At 43.2% G+C, this 20,243-nt stretch overlaps 1 protein-coding gene and 1 long non-coding RNA gene across 3 annotated transcripts in view; both read right to left on the bottom strand.

Moving 5' to 3' along the window:
- si:dkey-49n23.1 (semaphorin-3D) overlaps window positions 1–19,080 on the bottom strand; it is a 105,106-nt gene extending 86,026 nt beyond the window's left edge. The window contains exon 1 of one of the 2 annotated variants that reach the window (XM_076884372.1): window positions 18,894–19,080. The gene's annotated coding sequence lies outside the window, so the exon portion shown is untranslated. The remainder of the gene's footprint in view (window positions 1–18,893) is intronic. The other variant, XM_004558998.3, reaches the window with a different exon arrangement.
- LOC143418681 (uncharacterized) lies at window positions 1,459–9,406 on the bottom strand. The gene is made up of 2 exons (XR_013098723.1): window positions 4,844–9,406; window positions 1,459–3,720 (listed from the first exon to the last, which is right to left on the bottom strand). It is a non-coding gene; the product is annotated as an uncharacterized LOC143418681 (long non-coding RNA).
- Window positions 19,081–20,243: the final 1,163 nt, after the last annotated feature.

Below are 20,243 nucleotides of genomic sequence, written 5' to 3' on the forward strand. Positions count from 1 at the left end.
ATAAAGTCTTTTATGTCAGCTACATTGTGCTGCTGTAAGTCAAATAACCATTTCCCCTGAGGATATGGAAAAACAAAGAGTTTGTTTTGTGTGTCTGTGTCTATGTACGGACTTATGCACACAAAGAAAAGCCTGGTGGGCAGCTGGCTGTACTGTACAATATGTGCAGGACAATTGAGGACATGACCACAACACTGGTCTCTGTTTGGAAGCTGTAATGTAAGCAGCACATGAGACGATGAGTCTAAACATGTACGTGTGTTCTTCATATCACAATTTTGCTTTTAAAAAAGGCACGGCAACCCCGCCATACACAACAAGGCCAGAAATGAACATTATGGAGCATTTTCCATTTCAGTGGAAGGATTGTAAGCATTGCATTGGGCCAAAACTCGACACATCTGTACCACAGCTGGAAATGAAGAGCAGACAGTTTCCTGAAGTGGCTGCACTGAAGGAAAGACACAGTCAGAAACAGTATGAGGTAAGTAAGGATGATCCGAAGGCAAATAAAATAATCTGTGCTCAACACTTTTGGTGCCGTAGTCTGATAATGAGGCAGGAGAGCTAATTTGGTTTCACCCCGTTCTTTCCTGGTATTCATCTCTGTTTGAGAAAGACTTATTCTCCCAGCCGAGGTGGAGCCGAGGTGGAGCCGAGGTGGAGGTCTGCGATCATGCGTGTCTTTTTAGCAGAATTACACAAAGACTTCCAATGTGCGCTTCCAACTCTGTCTCGTGCCAGTTTGTGAAACGGTGCCGGGCGCTAATCTGTTCGCTCATGTCTCTGGAAATGAAGGATCCCTTATTTCCCTCCCTGTCTGGTTTCGAGTGAACTGAGCTGTCGACATGACTTTAATATTTTCCACCTTCAAAGGGAAAAAGATAACAGTGGGTGTGAAGTGACTCATTACACCACTCACGCCAGAAATCATGGGATGAGTCTTTTTCATTTTTTCACACTTTGTATTATAATAATAAAAAAAACATGCTGTCTACAGAGTAAATCAATGTACTTACAAAGTTATGTACACAAACAAATACACTGCTATTTTCATGGGTGTTTCACATTTGAGGCGGAGCTCAGGCTCATATTTATCAAAGCTCAGTGGATTAAAGTTGGATATTAATGTCTAAATGACTAATAACTACAAACTGCTGATATATCTGCATCTCAGCAAGTCTGCAAGGACTCGTCCATGCTGGTGCTTTATTCATCAGTGCTTAACACTGAGGAAACATGCAACGTCTCCAGCTACAAAGTACAAAAGAATAAATTATAAAAAATAAGATGTTCTAATAATTTTACGTCACATGCCCAAATAAAAGTCTGACCCATCCAAAAAAGTGTAATATCATCAGGTTTCTTACTGTCTGTGTCACAGTCTGGCGAGAGCAGACTGTATGTATTGTGAAGAGTGGACCCAAAATGCAGACACCAAGGAACTTGGATCAAAACTTGAGTATCAACAAAAAGCGAGCCGTTTAATGAGGCTGGCAGAAAAGGTACAAATAAAGGGCAAGGCAAACAGAAATAAAACTAACATTAACCTAAACTGGGAGAACTAAACAAACAACATGGAAAAACCTGGACATGAAACCTAGAAACATGGCATGGAGAACATGGCGTGAACAACAGACGACCTGACCATCACACACTGAAAACAGAGGACTTAAATACACAGGAGGTGATTAGGAGAAGTGGAGACAAATGAGGAAACAGCTGGCACACATGAACATAATGACGTCACAGTGGGAGAGTAAAACTGAACATGATGAACACAGAACACCAGACCTCTTCACAATAAAACAGGAAACATAATGAGACATAGACATGACAACCCGAACTTGACAACGTAAGACACAGACATGAAACGCATGAAGAGCAGGGGAGATTTAACATGGTTGGAAACACGAGGGGAAAATAATAACTAGAAACACTTAGGCATAATAATACAAACTTGATAACATAAGACACGCAGCATGAAACACGAAGGGTGAGGGGAAGCTTAAATACAGGGGAAGAAAACACAAGGAGTCTAATAACCAAATGAACTTAGATAACCTAATGAACAAAATAAACTCAAACTTAAAACGCTGGGTCAAGAGACCCAGGACCATGACAGTCTGGGCCTCTGAGAGTGTGTGTGTTTGTGTTTACATGTCATTGTGGGGACCAAAAATTGGAATTTACTATGCTCGTGGGGACCAATAGCCCTTATCCGGGCGTCTGATTCTATTCATTCTTTTAAATCACAGCTAAAAACATATCTTTTTAAACTTGCCTTTTCTACCAGTTAAATGCTGGCTTGCTTGCAGTGACCTATTGACCTATTGTATTAAATTCTCTACTATCTTTCCATTATTGGTGTCTTTTATCATGGTGGTACAGTCTTACCTTGCTATAACCTATGTGCTGCAGTTTACTCTTATTGGTGGCTTTTATCTGTGAACATAATTCGTTACCTTTATGTATATGATGTTAATGTGTGAATTGTTTTATTTTTTATTGTTTTATGTAAAGCACTTTGGTATGCCCAAGGCTTTTAAATGTGCTCTATAAATAAAGATTGTTGTTGTTGTTATGGGGACTGGACAGATGGACAGACAGAGTCACTGTTACCAGAACAATGAAACACAGTTTGGCATCTCGCCATTGGCAGGTTATAGGTTTTCACATTCACATTATTTGGATAAGAGAATAAGATAAATAAAGACAAAATAAGTTTAAGAGGTACACAGCCAACGTATGTAAACACAGGCAACATATGTAATGCACAATAACATAAGTATCCAAACAAAGGATATGCACAAGTTATATACAGAAACAAAATATATAAATACATCTGCAGGTACAGTGTAACTCCTGGTCCCCATGAGTTTGAAGGCATTTTTGAGACTCAAAATGTGGTTTTAGTGTCAGGCTTACAGTTGGGTTAGGGTCAGGCATTCATTTTTCATGGTCAGGGTTAGGGGGAGGGGCTAGGGAAAGCTTTATGTCAATTATATGTCCCCACAAAGATATGAAAACATGGTGTGTGTGTGTGTGTGTGTGTGTGTGTGTGTGTGTGTGTGTGTGTGTGTGTGTGTGTGTGTGTGTGTGTGTGTGTGTGTGTGTGTGGTCACTTGGCGCCGGCTCCCAGGATTGCCCAGATGGGAAGGAAGCGCTCGGATTGGCAGAAATACTTTATTGTTGTCTCGATCGTGATAAGCGGTTATTAATTAGCCGACTGGACAAACACACTAATACAATAGAGTCCGATAGTGCTGCTGTAGGGAAGGGGAGGCTGTCTGTGCGCCAACTTAGACACACAACCAGATGGTCTGCAGATGTGTGTGTGTCTGTGTGCGTCAGTCTTTTGTTCACTGTCCAATACAAGAAGCTAATAAAGACAGAAGAGAGAGTGATAGTAAAAATAAATGGACAGCTGCATCATTGCCTGCAGAGGAATCTTTACAAGTTTAATTTTTGATGCTCTGAATGACTCCCATATCAACACTGATATTGGAGCGATCATTGTGATTGCATGCGTTTGATACACGTAATCGATTTTTCCTGCCAAAGTTTTGAAAAAGCAGCACATCCAGATGACTTTAAACGACGTCAGCAGTGACTTGAAATCATAAAACAGCCTTTGCGCTCCACTTCAGGCCTTCAGCAGCAGTTTTCCCTCCTGAAAACGGAGCTTTTCCAAAGCAGCTTCCAGTTGGAAACCTGGCGCTGTAGTGTTTACAGTGAAAAACAGAAGAAAGTCGAATAAAACTGCATCTAATATATCTGTTTATGTTTATTACAAAGAAAAGGTTGCCTCTCCTATGTATTAAAAAAAAGCCTCTGAGGACTTATCAAAAAGAGCATGTCCAAGAAATTTTACAGAATACAGAATAAATAATGAATCAATCATCAACAGAGTGATGAAATTCTTCAGAAACAGCAAAGCAAGAGATAACAAAAAGAAGAAAAAAAAATAAAGCCATGAAAATGATAAATAGCGCTAAATGGTTATCAGCGTGTTTAATTTGGCAGCACTGAGCCTCTTTTCTAAATACTGATAGGTCACATCATAATAAAGAGAGTGCAGCTGAGGACACATCCTGAGTCCTTATCACACTTGGAACAAAAGTGCCTTATCTCACTCATTTGATAATATTTCTCGGCTTGACGGGTGCTTTGTTACCTCATTATGGCGTTAAAGTCAGTGAGCGAACTAAATCAGACTGACTTTTATATTTCCCACCTGTGATCATCTTCACATTCGGGGACCCAAAAAAGGAGTTTTAAGAACATTTAAAACAAACATTTCCTGACACGTCTGGCTCCGAGGGTCCAGTAATAAATGCCAGTTAACTCACGTCTACACTCAAACACATCGATGTCGGGATTGATAAGGTTCTAAAATATGGGAAACCAAAGTTTACAGTCGCATGTGAAACTACACAGTTTAGCACGGTGTAGAAAGAGTTTGATAGATGCAGCTGACTTTGTGTGTCTCAGGCTTTCACCACAAGTTCAAACATCCGCTATACTGGATAAACCCATTAAAGAGAGATTATACATATTCAAATAATAGCTATGAAAAAAGCATATCTGCTGTAGTACTTTTTTGTGCCACTAGGGTGACTATAACTCAATTTAATTTTATTTATACAGCGCCAAATCACAACAACAGTCGGCTCAAGGCGCTTTGTATTATAAGATAGATCCTACAATGGTAAATGGTCTGTATTTGTATAACGCTTTACACATTCAGTCATCCACACACTGGTGATGGCAGCTACATTGTAGCCACAGCCACCCTGGGGCGCACTGACAGAGGCACTAATACAAGGAGAATTATTATCACCAAACACTTTGGCGACAGTGGGAAGGAAAAACTCCCTTTGAACAGGAAGAAACCTCCAGCAGAACCAGGCTCAGGGAGGGGCGGGGCCATCTGCTGTGATTGGTTGGGGTGAGAGAAGGAAGACAGGATAAAGACATGCTGTGGAAGAGAGACAGAGGTTAATAACAGATATGATTCAATGCAGAGAGGTCTGTTAACACATGGTGAGTGAAGAAGAAACACCCAGAGCATCATGGGAATCCCCCGGCAGCCTATGTCTATTGCAGCATAACTAAGGGAGGATTCAGGGTCACCTGGTCCAGCCCTAACTATATGCTTTAGCAAAAAGGAAAGTTTGAAGCCTGATCTTGAAAGTAGAGATAGTGTCTGTCTCCTGAATCCAAACTGGAAGCTGGTTCCACAGAAGAGGGGCCTGAAAACTGAAGGCTCTGCCTCCCATTCTACTTTTAAATACTCTAGGAACAACAAGTAGGCCTGCAGAGCGAGAGCGAAGAGCTCTAATAGGGTGATATGGTACTACAAGGTCATTAAGATAAGATGGGGCCTGATTATTTAAGACCTTGTATGTGAGGAGCAGGATTTTGAATTCAATTCTGGATTTAACAGGAAGCCAAAACAGGAGAAATCTGCTCTCTCTTTCTAGTCCCTGTCAGGACTCTTGCTGCAGCATTTTGGATCAGCTGAAGGCTTTTCAGGGAGTTTTTAGGACTTCCTGATAATAATGAATTACAGTCGTCCAGCCTGGAAGTAATAATAGTAATGTGGAGGAATTAAAATATGTTTGAATATTTTGTTTTGTGATGCCACTAAACTTTTACCCAAGTGTGCGGGCTTACTTCTATTAGTAGGCACCACTTGCATACTACGCACTTATCTGCAGATTTCCTAAAATTAAGCATCAAATCGAACCTGGCGACTTGTTTCTAGACCTGTGCACGTCGTTATATCACTGCAGAAACACTATTCCTTAGTACACACAGCGACGAGACAAGCCCAGGTATATCTGAGAGCGAGAGCTGTGTCATCCAGTGATTGACTCCCTGAAATGGGAGCGACCTCATCAACCTCCAACAAAGCACAGAACTGTGCTGCTGAGGGTGGATTTTTTCATTAACTGTGGAAAAATGCTCACAGTATCCATGGTAACCTGAACATCCAAACATTACCACGGATACTGCGAGCATCTTTCCATGCTAACTGTAAGCAGCAGGAGCCTGTTGGTCTCGTCTATAAATACCAGGCCGGCTCTTGCTTTTCCTTTTTCGGGGTTATTAATTGCGTGGGACCGGGCTGCAGCTCTTTCTCATGGTGAACATGACTTCTCAAAGCTAATCTTCCACTGCTATCATGCAGGGGCCTCCACTAGAACCAGGTCAGTGACCCACACCGGGTCCTGACCTTTGGTCTGAGGCAGCACATCCTCAGCCGTGACCCAGCTGTCGTGGCTCCTCTTGAGGCAGATGATGTATAAACGCAGTGCTGCTCAGCTGACATCCTCTGAGGCTGAGACACTGATGTAAGCCTGACTGGGTGGTCCTCTGTCCGTCTGTCACTCAGTCTCTGTGTACACTTTCAATATCCTTTTCTAACACAACTTTTCCCTATGAGCAAAAAATGCTATGAAAATAGAGCTTTACTTGCTTCCTATAAGAATATCTGCCCTACTTTCTGCTCCCAAAAGCCACATTTTGCCATCTAATACAATGTTGGCTTGGACCAATGTTACATATGATAATATGATACCAAAATGAAAACTCAGAGTGTCTGTGGTTGAGCTTTGCTGCTGCCCACACTGCTGCAGGAAATCCTCCAAGAACAATCCTGGACTTAATTAAATGTTTTTCCTACAGGCACTAAAAGGCAAAGCTGGAGTTATTGAACACGTCTCACACTGACCGCAAATCAGTCAAACAGACTTTCAATACCTTCTGATGTTCTCACCTCTTCTGATGATGAGGTAAAACTGGAGAAAAGCCTCAGAAGTACAAAGTTTCCTTAGTTGCTGCAGCCTTTAGACAACGTTCCTCAAACTGAAATAAACTCAGGAGTCCTCATGAGTAAATACTCACACAGCGGGATGCAGTCGGACGTCAGTTATGCACAAAAATCTATTTTGTATAGATTCTGGAGAGAAACGGGAACAATGAACACACACATGATCCCTCTCAGACGGGCAGATGTGGCCATGCTGCAGTTTCTCTCCTTCGCTGTCAGAGGAACAGTTTGACATTTTGGAAAAGACGTGTATTTGTTTTCAGGCAGAGAACGAGATCAGGAATGATGGATGGGCATCAGCTCCAAGTTTTCCGAGCCTCTGGAGTCAGATTCCTTTTATCAAAGCCTGCTGGGTTTTCTGAGGGCTGCACATTGCAAAACAATGCGGAGCATTTTCCTACCCTGGAGCAGGACTCAATAAAAAAGACGCACAGAAGCATCTGCTTCTCCTTCAGGGCTGTAACTCTCCTGTGTGTGTTGGTTTAGTGTTCAGTTTGCAGGTTGGGGATTCAGATATTTCATGTTTTAATAACAAAGTGGTTTTACACATTTACTGACACCTTTTATGCTCACAGCAGAGAACATCGCGCTTCAGCAAAGTTTAATAACACTAAGAGTTGCAAAGTGAATGAACAGCAGAGCTTTTCTGAGGAAGGCCTGCTCGGTCTCAGAGGCTGCGAGCTGAAGCTTCAGATATCTGCTGTATGTAGTTATTCCTTTTAAACAACCAGCAGCAGGTGAAAACAAAGCTGTGTGTAGAGAAGAAGAATAAACCCGAGCTGCTGCGCTCTGTCACCTCAGTGAACACTTTCCTCATCATTTTATGGCCTCAGGTGCTAATTTGAGTCTGTTGAATAGAGCAGGATGGACATTTTGGAAGTCATGGTCCAGATGGATGAGTCTGCCTTACTGTGTGACAGACAGGTAACATCTGCCTTCATAACAGCAAGATGGCAAGAGTGAAAAAAAAAAAATTGGGGGTCTAATGTGTATGTTGGGGTGTAGGAATGGAGGGTGACGATAGGAACTTGTGTTTATTTTCTGCTTTTCATTTGTTCAGCACTTTGAGTTCCATCTTTGCTTCATAAATAAAGTTTGGATTGATTCACAAACCAAGTGATGATGTAACAGAGGCTGTATCCATCTTTAATGAACAGTCAATGATTTATACAGCTCTACTTCTAATTTCCCGTAAGCGACTCAGTGAAGAACCTGATGGTGTCCATCACTGTGTTTATCCATTTAGAGCCATTTAGGATTGTCCAAAGGTAAATGGTCTGTATTTGTATAGCGTGTAACTTAATCCCTAAGGATTTACACGTTCAGTCATTCACACACTGGTGATGGCAGCTACATTGTAGCCACAGCCACCCTGGGGCGCACTGACAGAGGCGAGGCTGCCGGGCACTGGCGCCACCGGGCCCTCTGACCACCACCAGTAGGCAACGGGTGAAGTGTCTCGCCCAAGGACACAACGACCGAGACTGTCCAAGCCGGGGCTCGAACCGGCAACCTTCCAACTACAAGATGAACTACCAACTCTTGAGCCACGATCGCCCCGAGGTAAGGTAACTGTGATCTTCACATGACATTAATTCACAGTTTGTTTGTTTTTTGTTTAATCACTACAAAAACTGAGCAGCTCCAAGTTTTATTAGGTGTGCGGTGAAAGAAAGCCTGCATCTCATTTTCACAGCCTAATGTGAGGATTTGCATCAGCCTCTCTTGTCCTTTATGTCATTTGTGCCAAATTAGTTTAAAAAATGAAACTTAGACAGTTTAATCACAAAATAATAGAGTGGATGAAGAAGCAGTGAGTGAATGGAAGCTAAAATCCGAGGCAGGGACGATATTTTACAGATTAAATAGAAATCTTCTGTCTTCTCCCTTTTTGTCTCCTTCACACACACTCAGGAAACAACAGAGGAGGAAGGAAAAACAACAAAATGCACACAGAGCATCCTAACGACCGGCAGCCACAATAGAGCCATTCTCCGCCTGTGAATGCACCTCGCCTGCAGGATGGACACACACACAGCAAAACACACTCACTCCCAAAGCAGCGATTGTGCAAAGCCTGCAGCTCATTCACGAGATGTTCAGAGTCCCACGTTGACAGCACAGACCACCACAAAAGAAAGACACACACACACACACACACACACACACACACACACACACACACACACACACACACACACACACACACACACACACACACACACACACGAACAAAAGGCAAAAGGAGTCGCTTCCTGAACAATCACACAATAATACTGAGATACCTGGGGAGGACTGGAGCGATATATATGGGAAAGTGATGTTGGAACAATGTGATCTAACTTTTGTCCCTTTTAAAAAATTTGAATTTATTCACAGAAGTTTGATTTGATGGGCGGATGCTGGGATTTTTTCCCATGTTGGTGTTTAGAATAAAAGCGGACAGTTTAACCATTTCTAGAAAGACACTTCAGTTTTTTTGTCATCTTACAAACCACACGAGACAAGTTAGCGTCTCTGGTTCTATTAAACTGAAGAGACGGAGGATCTCATCTGGCTAAACTTCAGTTAGTGTTGACCAGTGTTGGTCAAGTTACTTGAAAAAAGTAATCAGTAACTAATTACTTCCCCCAAAAAGTAATCCCGTTACTTTACTGATTACTTATTTTCAAAAGTAATTAATTACTTAGTTACTTTTTAAAAACACGATTTACAACCTGAAGAGGTGATAAAGTGATAGATCTTTCAGCCCAATTCTACTTTTTCTACATAATCCATCATACAAAATGTAATCAAATGGAAAAGTCTCTTTTTAAAACTTGTTTTATTAGTTTTAATCTTTTAACTTTATGCATCAAGCAAACATTTTATTATATGCAACATTCTCTGACTGGAAGAAATTAGTTTAACATTTAAACCTATTTTCTGCACATTCCAGCACATAAAATAAAATGTTTTTTGTGTTGACACTCACAGCAGAAAATAAATAAAGTCAAAGACTCAGCGGTCCTGTTGCTCTATTTTCACCTGTAAAGCAGGAGTGAGGTAGGCGGAGGTTTACCCTGGTGCAGGTGTGCCGCGGTCAGTGGAAGAATCTGCGAGTGAATTTCCCATTACATCATTGCGCACTCTGTGCTTGTTTAGGGTTTTTTTTTTTCGCTGTAAAAAGAAGTTTTCTTCCCACGCACAGCGGACACTAATGTTTTTGTCACTTTTTATGGAATCAAACTCAAAGTAAGGTCAGTACTTCCACGCTTTAAACGCTGCACGCTCATACTCTCTCTGCACTCGATATATGATCCATTGTTGATCTGCACACAGCTCACTGCATCATTCCATGTTTGGCACTGATCACCACCTGCACTCATATATATATTATATATATACTTAGCACTTTTAACTCTTATTCTCATTTTTATTTTCATGTCTATTTAAGCTTAATTTATAACAGTATGTTTGCACTGAAGCACCGCAGCAATTTCCTAATGTTGTAAACCCGCTCAACATTTGGCAATAAAACCCTTTCTGATTCTGATTCTGATGTCACGAACGTCGCACTCGCTTACGTCACTGTCATGAGACATTCTTGCAAAAAAAAAAAAAAAAAAAAAAAAAATCACAGTTTTAGTAACGCAGTAACGCAGCGTTCCTACGGGAAAGTAATGGTAATCCAATTACCGTTTTTGCAATAGTAATCCCTTACTTTACTCGTTACTTGAAAAAAGTAATCAGATTACAGTAACGCGTTACAAGTAACATGTTACTGCCCATCTCTGGTGGTGACAGCTAAAACCCAACTAAAATATTTGAATATATACATCAGACGGCATAACTTGCACCATGTGCACCTCCACAGAAAAGCAACTACAGCCATACTGACGGATCAGTTTCATCCTACGCATGATTCTACGCCACGTCTTCTTCTGCTGCCACTTTTCCAATGAACAGGAAGGAAGCGGATCAAGTCAAACGGAGAAAATCAGGTGTTACAGAACAACAATCTCCTTGCATTCAACGTGGAAACAGAGTTACGGTAAGCTTAAGGTGCCAAAGGCTTCATTTCTCAAACAGAAGAGTCGCCCCCTGCTGGTCATTGCAAAGAATCACAGTTTGCCATGAGCTTTAATTTTCCCGTAAGGTAAACCGAACTTTGACACTTTTTAATTCTTGGATCCATTCGATGTCATAGAAATCAGACAGTCCAAGCACAGAAGCCCCACCCACCCCTGCTTTAACTTTCTGTTTATGGCAGCGAATAAGAAGAAAGGTGACTTAAAGGGGGAGGAGCTAATGCTGCTCATGCCTGCACCAGTGCAGAATAAAGATGAATAAGAGCAAATCTGAAACTGTGAATCATGCAAAGTTACTCTAGAAGAGTCCAAGAATAAATACACGGAGCTGAAATGAGAAATTGAAATTCCCTTCAAGGCAGCCAGACTCCCCGGAGCTCAGTAAACAGCCCAAATTACATAAAAGGCTGACCTGACTGTGGTTTCTGGGTCAGCGTACTGTAAATCCGCCTGCACAGTGGGTATAAGAACCAGCTCTGCATGTTCTGCAGGGCTGAGAACTTTCCCAGCACCGAGTCAGTGAGTCCATTAACCACAGCAGCCCGGCCCTGACCTGAGGGACTGGCTGGGAGTTCTGGGTCGAGCTCACAGAACAACATAAAATTTTACACGAACTAATGAATGGACTCTCTCGCTGTGTGGTTTGTGTCCTCTGTGGCACTGAAAGGTGGGGAATTTCTCAGCTTCACAAAAAAAAAAGATTAAAAAAAACGTGTTTGTGTCCAGAGAGCTGGATCCTGCAGGAAACAGAGGAAGAACAAGGGGTTTGTTTAATGATACAAAACCCTTCACGGATGAAGACGAGGATATTTTTCTGGGCTCTTCATCAACGTCTGCATATTTGTGTGTTTAGCAGTGGTTTCAAAGATTTTTGACATTTTAATCGCGGCCCTGAATGTTTTATTTTGTGATGCTAACCCTGGATCAGCCTAAACTGGCATCAGCGGGATGATGAAACTCTGAGCAACTCTAAAAAAACTTCACCTGCCATCATTCATTCAACAATCACACGGCAGTGGGCGGAGACTTCTCCACCCATTCAGGCCCCTGCTGTGATGGTGCAGGTTTAGTTTAAGCTTCCAAAATGAGGAAAGGAGGGAACAGTCCTCACTGAGACACTGCTAAAGCAAAACACTGTAAATTTCCCCAGTGGAGCTAAAGTGGTGCACAGCAGAGAGTGGGTGAAAAGGTACATTACCAGTTTATTCTAGCCTGACAGATTTTTGCTCTCAGCTATGCAAAAACGTGCAGTTTAGAAAACAAAATCAGTGGAAGCATTTAAAAAGTCTGAGTCTGAATGAAAGGTTGCACAGAAATAAACACTTTCAGATAATGCGCTTTAAGCGAGCAGCAGAGAAATGCACGAGCGCATGGACGGTCTTTTTCCTTCTTCTGTGCGTCTAACCTTTGTGTTAAAGAGACAATAGCAGAGAAGAAAAGGGAGCGAGTGGAGGGGTGACACAGCGGAGAGTGGGATCAAACCAGGACCCCTGCGGTGAGAACTCAGAGCCACGCTATACCAAGCAAGCTATATAAAACAGCCTTTGTGACCTGTGTGTTTAATATGCAACCAAACTCACTCCAGCTCTCAGCAATTTCCAAAACCACAGACCCAAAACTGCCCCAAAGTGGACCTATTATTAACTGCGTCCGACCAAAATGGGTTTAAATGAGAGAAAAGCAGCGGCGCTGCCTCACCACAGGAAAGCAGCAGGAGATGCCTCCTGGACAAAAGGTATTTCAGGCACGTCCCGCTGAAAGCAGACCCCGGTGCGGATCCATAACATGCTGGATAGATTAATTATGCCATGTGGCTGGGAATGCCCCACGGCAAGAGGAGCTAGGGGGAATTTCTGGAGTAACTGCTCCCCTGACAAGTGGCTGGGAATGAACAGGTTATCGACATTTAAGCTCGTTTTCAGGCCTTTTCCCCCACAAGCCGAGGTCCAGCATACAGCACAGCTGAATCCTAACTGAATTTATCATTTTGGCTTCCAACGATTATTAAAATGAGACAATCAAAATCAAGCCCAGTTCTGTTCCCCACCAGGCGGAGGCAGGGTTAGTTTATTTACTTCACCTCCTTCGGAAAACTCATTTCTTCTTTTTAAACTTAATAAATGCACAATTTTTACAAGTCTGGGTAATTTTCTGAAATAATCATCATCTCAATATTAACCAAAAGTCTTATTGCCTTCAAGCCACACATGTGCTGCCCTGTGTGGCGGGTTCAGTTTCTCTGGTTGTTAGCCTCGTCAGTGCTGCTAACGAGCGCTAACGGCTCCAAGAGAAGCACAAAGTCTAAATGAGGATGATCGGTGAGTCAGAGATCAAAGTTAGTGTGGCGGTGAGAGCTTTGTGTTGCACATTTTATTTTATTTTCACTCACTGGTGCTGAACACCATGGGGCTGGTTTGGTTTAGGACAGGGGTGGGCAACTCCAGGCCTCGAGGGCCGGTGTCCCTGCAGGCTTTAGATGTGTCCTTGAACCAACACAGCTGATTTAAATGGCTAAATTAGCTCCTGCAGTTCTCCAGAGGCCTGGTAACGAACTAATCATGTGATTCAGGTGTGTTGACCCAAGGTGAGATCTAAAACCTGCAGGACACCGGCCCTCGAGGCCTGGAGTTGTCAGAGGTGAGACAGCACAGGCAAAACTAACCAGGGCGGGGCAGAAAAATATATAAGAAAGAAAAGTGATAAAGGTGAGGAGAAATGGAAAGTCAGAACTACTACTTTTAAGCAGAACTACAACAGAAAGAAAGAATCCAGCCGGCGCTGCACAGACGTGGAGGCCGCTGCAGAGACAGACGTCAGAAACACCTCGTTAGGACGGCCGGTGACACAAACATCAGGAGCTGCTGGGATTGGCACAAACGAATGAAAACCTGTTCAGGGAACTTTATGGGATCATTCCGACTCTTGCTTTGGGAATAATCTAACTACAGCTCAGCGACAAATACAGACATAAAGTGCGGACAGGACTTCGTGCGCGTGGGTCCATGGAGGCCACGTGGTGGGAAGCTTGGACTTCTTTAATAAAGTACAATAAGAGAGAAAAATTCATGTCACTTATTTCATTCATTAGCAGAGCGAGTGCAGCTGGATCAGGGTGTAACACTTCATGTTGCTTTATCATCCGTCTGATTAAGAAATAATATTCCTGCATGACTCGTGTACGTTACACAAGGAGCTGCCCTCTGTCTGCTTTATGATTAATCGCCGCCCCAGTTCTCGTCCACATGAACAGCGACAGGTTCTCGAGTTCCTGGAGCCAAAGATTAAATCTTTAATTTGCTTCTTTTGACACATCAAAGTCAAAACTGCAGAAATATTGAGTTTACTTAAAGCTGAAGTCAGTCTCCAGGTAAATATGACTCATTAAATCACTTTAAATAATAATAAATAACTATAATAATTATGTGTGTGCGCTCACGCTTTGACTGGCACAGACAGACTTTCTAATTTGCAAACACAACTGCACGATAACAAAATGCAAATCTACACAAAGCTTTCATTTGACCTTCGACCTGCTCCGTGCATAAACATCTCATCACCTCCCCCCTCGGGATGAAGACTAACGTGGGCCGTTACAGTGAGTTAGGACTCGAGGGCCGGTGAGTCTGGTTCTTTGAGGCCGAGCCGGGCCGCGGACAAAAGGAGACTTTCCATCACTTTTAATGGAGGAGCTGACATCGCGCGTCGAGTCTGGATGAGCGACGTTGCCTTTTCGCTACGTGGCTCGTAAACTTTTTCCATCCTCAGAGGACACGTTGACGTTATCGCAGGGAAAAATAAGACAGAAGCATCAGGAGTGCTGAGAAATGTGGATGGAAACTCCCTCTTAGTCCCTCAGGTTCTCGGACAATTTAGGAGAAGATAAACTTTATTTAGCCCCCAAATTCCTCTGATACAGCAGCCAAAACATTAAACATAATGTAGCTACAAGTACAGCAAATACACATGTGGATTATCCCACATCTGAGAAACGTCCCACCTGCCTCCCTCGGGAGCAGCAGATTTATTTTGCATACAATAAATTTACTATTTTGTTGAACGAAGCCATGTGAAACATATTACCATGTATATTTTGTATATTTTTGCCTTTCAGGCCCTCAAAGTTGAGCTTTGGCGCTCTTTGACTCTTTAACTCTTTAACTCGAGTCATTTTGCTCCAGCGTTTTTGAGTCCTTTGAACTTTAGACGTTCAGGAGATCCACATGAAACTTTCAGCACCAAAAGTAAAGAACACTTTGCAGGTAATGAGGAGACGTGATATAATGCAGGGAGGAGGACACCTGGTGCAGCTTTGATGAGTTTGTTCCCACCGCAGGCTCAGGAGCACAGACGCTGATACCAAACTGCAGCGAGGCAGCCTCAGTGCAACAGTACACACACCAGCATGTACAAAAGCACACACACACACACACACACACACACACACACACACACACACACACACCTGATGGATCAGAAACTGATTTTCAGCATCTCCACTGATCCAAAGAAGTTCTTCCTCGGGGAGTCTGAAGCAGCCGTCCTGCCGCCCAGCAGCCGACACACTCCTGGGTCATATGAAGGCAGTCGGTATCAAAGCCACAAAGAGCAGAATGGAAAACAGACCTGAAGTTCAGACGGGATCAGCTGGATTGAATCAGAGCGTTACATCCATGGAGAACGAGAAGCACATTCCAGGAATCCATCTGGGATGCTGCAAAGCGCATCAAACACAGAAAGGATCGGAACGCCCGCTTCAACCACGGAAAGCACCGCGCAGCACGGATGCTTTGACAGATTACACCTTCAGTCCAGCAGCAAGAGCGCAGGACGCTGCATCCTGTCACGCCGTGAAAGCAAGAAGATCTGCTCACATGATTCCCAGACGTGGAAAAGTTAGAGGCAACAGAAAGAAGCATCCATGCAGGATGAAACCCTTCATGTGGTTTTCTCATTTCTAAACAGGTTTCTGGAGGTCACCCTGTGGAAGGATTATTAATGGTCGTCTTTGTCTCCGCGCGTGTTGGCAGCTACCTGAGGTCAGAGTTCGGCCTCGCCTTTTCGGACTTTTTTCATTTTAATTATGTTTAAAGTTCAACAAACTGTAAGAGAGATAAATTCAGGATATTTGAGGACAGGACAGTCTGGAATAAGTGCTGTTTCAGTTCTGGGTGATGCTGACTCAGCCCCCAGCAGCCTGACATGTGTAACTTTCACTAACCAGCTGCAGGTTGCACTAATACTGTGATTTTCTCCTCTGCTCTCCACGCTGTGCTGTAACGTGCACGGATGACATCTTGCTTTGTCATTCGAGTGCCCGCTGGGATCAGTGCGTCTGCCTGTTTGTCTCTGGATGTTTCTCTGCTGCTCATTTTAAATGTTCCAGACTGACGAAAACAAAAAACTCCAACCACGAGTGAAAGTGAGGCTCTTCCTAAGTGCTGCAGCCCAGCTTTGAACTTCACTGCTCTTTGGCCGGCAGCCATCAGATAAGACTTATCAGGAGCCGTTGTTGATTCAACTCATGGAGCTTGACTCGGCTTTTAAGAACACGAGCAAAAAGCCCGCTGCGTGCTCGCTGATCTCCATCTCTGGGCCAAAACCTGCTGTCAGTTTTCCTCCACGCCTCACGCTGACATGAGCTTTTCCTCGTTTTCTCTCCTTTCACTCAGCAGCCAGCTTGATACAAACAGAGTAAAACCCTCTCCTGACCGAGAGGGAGTCAAGTAGCTTCAACGGGCTCCACTCAGGAGCTTCACAGATTCAGCGAACCTGCAGATTTAAAGGGCTCTTCCTCAAGTTTCCTTTAAATTAAACCAATTAATTTTGCAGAAACAAGTTATTTGTGCTCATTTTTAGGCCACTTAGATTTCTTCCTTCTGAAGTCAAGAGTCTTCACAGTTTAATCCCCCAACTAATCTCAATGTCAGCCTCTTTTAAAAATATGAAGGAGTGAAGGAAATGCATTAAAACACTGGAAACTAGAAGGACACCAAAGCCAGTGCACGTCTTCCTTCAGCCCTGCATCCGTCTCCACCAGCTTTTGTGTTGTTCTGGTCACCTCAGACTCGTGGCCCACAAAAGAAACCCGAACTTGATTTGATTTTTGGGGGATAGTTATTAAACTTTTTCTAGAAAAAAGTCCAAATAGTTTTTTGTCCCCTGATTCTCTCTGTCCCCCTGAAAACTTTGGACAAAGGTCAGCGCTTGCGTCCCATCATCACTGAGGACTTTGGGGGTTTTGAGGTCTCTGCAGGTGACTTACCTGTTGCAGAGCAAAGCCTTGTGATGTTCAGCTTCTTAATTAAGTTCATTAACAGATTATCATGCAGCTGTTTCCTCTTCTGGTCGGTGGTCAGTCTGCATGTTTGCTTAAGGTCCAATGATCGTTGGGTCTATTCGGATTTATTGTTGCTGAGAATTATTCACCTTCAGTTTGATTTGGTTTCAGGACCGACTCCATTGGTATAAATAAGGAATGAATAGGTGACTCAGTAGAATGAGCTGATGACGTCTTATTGTGGAAGCCAGACAAACACCGAGTTCCCACAGCAAAGAGTCCGACGACCAAACGAAGCAGAAAACACTCAAATCAACACATCAGAGAATTTTTGCATTTTAATGCACAAAAAAACAAAATAGTGAACAGATCATTTTCTCTAATCACATCGTTTCAGGACAGAATATAAAAACCAGAAAACTGAAATGTCGCGTTTTCAGTCTGTCACTGACACGCTGCAGGTCATGTGTCACAGAGCGAGCTCCCACGCAGAGCACACAGGTGTCTGATATCTGCACAGCAGCAGCGCTGCAGTTTGAGAGGCGACACAATGACACAAAGCAGCCAGGAAACAACAAACACACACAGAGGACAGGAAGCAGCAGCCCCACGGTCACACTGTACAGCAGAGGAGGGGGTGAAGTCCATAACAGGAAAGGCCGGGACAATGGGGGGAGGTTTACCCACGGCAGAGACACGGAGCCACTGTACCGTCAGATCCTTCTGTGGTTCTGCCTCTAACAGCCTCGGCTGCAGGTGCCTCAAACATGCTCACAGGGCCACTCACAGCTCGAATGTCCATGAAAAACTCCTGTGGGCTCCTTTAGTTTAGCCCTAAAAGCTTCTAACTCAGAGCTGTCACACTCATGTTAATTCATGGACATTAAATGATGTTTTTAAGTGTAAAGAGAAGCTCATTCATATGTAATGAGTCATCCAGCAGGTGGAGAACAGCCTGCTGAGCAGAAATAAGAAGTTTCAACAACATGTCTCAGTTTTTCCACTTTCAGTCTGCAGTAACTCTGCCTCGGGCTTAAAATTCTCTCTTTCTTAGTAAAAATAAAGTGAAGAGTCCATAAATTATGTCTGCAATTTTTACACTTTGCAAAGTCATCCAGAAGACACATCGAACCTGTATGATGGGCTGTAGCTCCTACTCTGCAACCCTCAGTGGCCAAAGCTCCAACAAAGACACAAGACGGGGTGTCCTCGCTGACCATGAAAATTCCCTGGATCCTCCTCAGCTGCCACCAAAATGCCAACAAAACCCTATAAACTTCCCCAGTGACAAAAATACTCTTCCTCTGTGGGCACTAAGGCCACCTCAGGCACCAGCACAACTCCTCCACAGTGCCCAGCCTGAAACCTCCCCATCAAGGATTCCTCACATCACCAGAAGATATTTATATAAGCAGAACTGTACCTTCTAAACGGGTGTCGTTAGTCCTGCCGGGACTGAATGAGATTAAATTAAACCTTTTCATCAGCTTAAAATCTGCTGGAAACTTCCCACAAACCTCCTGAGCGGAGACACGGGAGGATGAGTCTCCTCTTAACACACGTGTCCTCTGTGGACCAAACACGTCACCGATGCATCAGGAATAAATCATAAGAACAGTAAAAATTAAAAACACACACTTAAAAAAATCTTTCCTCCTGAGACAGCAGCAGCGCATCCACACGCAGAATGAAACTTTCACAAACTCACCGAGCAGAAGTCTCTCTGTGTGCGTGGATCTGTCTCCGTCTCACTTTATTCCGCTTCCGCAGAGCCGCCGCAGATCCCGGTGGTGATGCAGCGGGTACCGGACGGGTCACCTGAAGGCTTCACACGTTATAAACACACTGAGCGCGTGCGGGCTGGAGGCTGAGCCACTCCTGCACCCTCAACCCACCCGCCCTGAACGTGCTGCCTTCACGTGCAACTCGGAACGTCCGACGTCCACATTTCACAGTGATTGGAGTCTGTGGTTTTTATCTGCCATCCACACTGACGGGCAGTGCCTGAAGGGGTTTAATTACTGATGCACTGAAAACAACGCAACGACACAAGCCAGTAAAAACACAGAGATAAATTCTCAAAACAACCAAAAACACTTTAATATTCTAAAATAAATACGACGCAATATTAATACAAACAGACGCAAACTGACCGGAAAGAAAAGCAAACGGCTTCAAAACTCTAAACAACAAGAAAAGCAATAAAAGTGCAGAACTACATAATGGCAAATCCGGTTTTTAGAAAAGATACTGTTCGAGCTTTAAAATAAAATTAATAACTTGCAATATGCAGCAAAAAGTATTTCTTTCCCAGAATTCAGTTAATATCTGCCACCATGAATCACACCCCTCTGGCTATCACACTAGATTACACAGGGCCAAGGCCCCCGGTCCACGAGCTCAGTCTGAAGAGGCTTTATGAGACAGGAACAATGAGCCCAAGGAGGCCAGTTAGAGGAAAAAATGCAAAATGAGTCAAAAACATTAAGAAAGACTCAAAAACCCAACAAAAAACGGACAGAGACAAACAAACTCAGGGTTTGGTTGAATTAAAAATGATTTGGCGTCAACAAAGAGGGACAACAGACTTAAAGACTTAAAATGACACAAAAATGAAACTTAAAGCCATAAACACTAGTTTAAACACTTAAATATATTATAAATAAATCTCTGCCAGAGTTAAAATATTTTCCAGCACGCATGTCACATTTTTTCACCCGTCAACCTTGGATCGTGGTTTTTCCCACAGCACTCGGTGTCAGTAAACACACCTGGGCTGACACGCTGCAGCGCCCTCTTGTGGTGTTATTTTATCAGCACAGAAATAAAAACGACATTTTCTCCAGTTTTATGTTTAGATGTCGGATCTTTATACCTCTCGTGCAGCCGGTTTCCCGCCCTGACGCTTCAAATCTAAAACGGATCAATAAAATGCATCAATGTTTAACCGTTTGTAGCCACGTGATTTTACCTTCAGTTCTTGAGCAGGAATCTGACTCTAAAAATATAAAATACCAAAACATTTATAAATAATTTCAATAAAACATGTTTTTGGATC

The sequence above is a fragment of the Maylandia zebra genome, linkage group LG5 (genome assembly GCF_041146795.1).
Source record: "Maylandia zebra isolate NMK-2024a linkage group LG5, Mzebra_GT3a, whole genome shotgun sequence".
Lineage (NCBI taxonomy): Eukaryota > Metazoa > Chordata > Actinopteri > Cichliformes > Cichlidae > Maylandia > Maylandia zebra.